The following is a 2660-nucleotide window of genomic DNA, read 5'->3' as shown; positions in this document are numbered from 1 at the left end:
CTGTACTGTGGATTATACTTCAACGTAAATAAAAAAAAAATCTCCACAACGGGGCCAAAAAAAAAAAAAAAAGAATATATCCTTTCAGCAAATGTATTCAATCTGTACACTGAGCACATCATCCAAGAAGCTGTACTATCTATGAGGAACCCAACATCAGGACTGAAAGGATATTCACGAAAGCCTGAGGAAGCACATTACACAACCTTGCTTGCTGAAAGTGGAGAGAATTTGAAGCACTGAAGACTGTACTGTGGATTATACTTCAACGTAAATAAAACACAAATCTCCACAACGGGGCCAATAAACATCATCGTGATAAAAGGAGAACATACTGAAGTTGTCCAGTGATTCATTTCACATGGATCTAGGCCCAAGCGTGCACAGTGAAGGGATCAAACAACAGACTGCACTGGACGAGTCTGCTGCAAAAGACTGCTTGAACGTGTTCCACAGCAACGGTGTGACTTTGAGAACAAAGGTGCTCCTGGATCAAACCACGGTATTTTCAGTCACCTCATATGCATGCTAGACAGTGAATAAGAAACACCAGCGAAGGATTGATGCATTTGAATCATACTATTGAAGAATACATAACCATACTGTGAAGTGCCTGAAGAATAAACAATTTTATGTGGGGAAAAGTACAACCACAACGCTCCCAGAAGCTTCCCTGGCGAGGTCTCCTATTCAACACTTTGGATATGTTCTCAGTGGTACCAGTTCCTGAAGAAGGACATCGTGCCTGGTAGATTAGGGGGTCAATGAAGAAAACGTAAACCCTCAAGGAGATGGAGGGACACTGAGGTTGCAACCATGGGCTCTAACATGGCAATGATGGCGAGGATGGCTCACACCTGAGAGTGTTTTGTCCTTCAGTACGTAGGGTTGTTATGAGTTGGAATCAATTCAAAGTTCCAACAACTAAGAACAACTTCTCTGTCGATTTGTTTGTTCTGCGGTGGTGGCTCAAGTGTTGTTGGGATGCTGAAAGTTATGTCGCTAGTATTTCAAATACCAGCAGGGTCACCCAAGGTGAACAGGTCTCAGCAGAGGCTCCAGACTAAGAGCAAAGAAGGAATAGGCTGTCCACTTGGGAGGAATGAGCTGCTGAAAATCTTTTCTTTGTTAATTTAATTTTATTTGGGGCTTTTGCAGCTCTTGTCACAATCCATACATATATCCATTGTGTCAAGCACATCTGTACATGTGCTTCCATCATCTTTTTTGAAAACATTTTCTTTGTACTTGAGGCCTTGGTATCAGCTCCTCATGTTTTTTCCTCCCTCTCCCATGAACCCTTGATAATTTATCATGTTTTTTTCTTGTCTTACACCGACTGCTGTCTCCCATCACCCACTTTTCTGTTTTCTGTTCCCCTGGGGTGGGGCCATATGTAGATCATTATGATCAGTTTCCCCTTACTCAGTATGCCCCTTCCCTTACCCTCCTAGTATTGCTACTCCCCTTATTGTTTCTGAGGGGTTTATCTGTCCTGGATTCCCTGTGTTTTGAACTCTTATCTGTACCAGTGTACATGTTCTGGTTTAGCCAGATTTGTAAGGTAGAATTGGGGTCATGATAGTGGGGTTTGGGGGAGAGGAAGCCTTAACGAACTAGAGGAAAATTGTGTTTCATCAGTGCTATACTGCACCTGACCGAGGCCTTGAAAATCTTATGAAAAACAGCAGAACACTGTCGGATATAAAGCCAGAAGATGCGTCCCTTGGGTTGGAAGCCCTCAAAACATGCCTGAGAAAGAGTTGCCTTCTCAAAGTAGAGTCAATTATCAGGATGTGGATGGAGTAAGCTTTCCAGATCTTCATTTACTGACAGGGATGACACAAAACCAGAAGGAACAGCTGCAAACAAATGTATGAAGTATGGAATGTACAAGTATGAATCTAGGAAAGTTAGAAGTCTTCTAAAGTGAAATGGAATGCATAAAAACCAATATCTTAGGCACAGTCAGCTGAAAGGGACTGGTATTGACCACTGGATTTTGCAAGACTAGTGACTTCTTCATAGAAAAACATCTTCTTTCAACAACACAATAGGCAGTCTATATGCATGCACTTCCCCAGATGGAAGGCACAAGAATCAAACTGACTACATCTGTGGGAAGAGATGATGGTGACGCTTATTATCAGCAACTAAAACAGCATTTAGAACATCAGTTGTTCCTATGTATGTAAATTCAGGCTGAAGCTGAAGGCCATTAAAATAAGTTCATGAGAGCCAAACCACGGCCTTGACTATATCCCACGTGAATTTCAAGAACAGATTTGACTCATTGAACACTGCTGACAGAAGATCTGATGAACTGTGGGATGAGATTAAGAACATCATATAACGAGAAAGCAAAAGGTCATTAAAAATAAAGGAAAGAGGGAACCAGTGGAGAGGTCTGGGGGGCTGGCCCCAATCCCAACTACTAAGTGGACACCTGCCCCTCCCCCAAGAACATTTTATTTTAAAGGACGGTATTGAATCTGGAGCTCCGGGAGAGGGACATATTTGATTGGAGCACATTGGAGCAGAAGAAGGGGGTGGAGGAGAGAGGTCGTGAGGATGATGTTCCCAATTAGAGCAGCCAGTCCACAGAGAGGACCACATGGCCAGCCCCACTATGAGACATAATGCCCCTCACTGACCCATAG

The sequence above is a fragment of the Echinops telfairi genome, unplaced genomic scaffold (assembly GCF_000313985.2).
Source record: "Echinops telfairi isolate 266 unplaced genomic scaffold, ASM31398v2 ScPeMD7_5;HRSCAF=22, whole genome shotgun sequence".
Taxonomy (NCBI): Eukaryota; Metazoa; Chordata; class Mammalia; order Afrosoricida; family Tenrecidae; genus Echinops; species Echinops telfairi.
The sequence above is the reverse complement of the archived record's forward strand: the minus strand, read 5'-3'. Positions refer to the sequence as shown.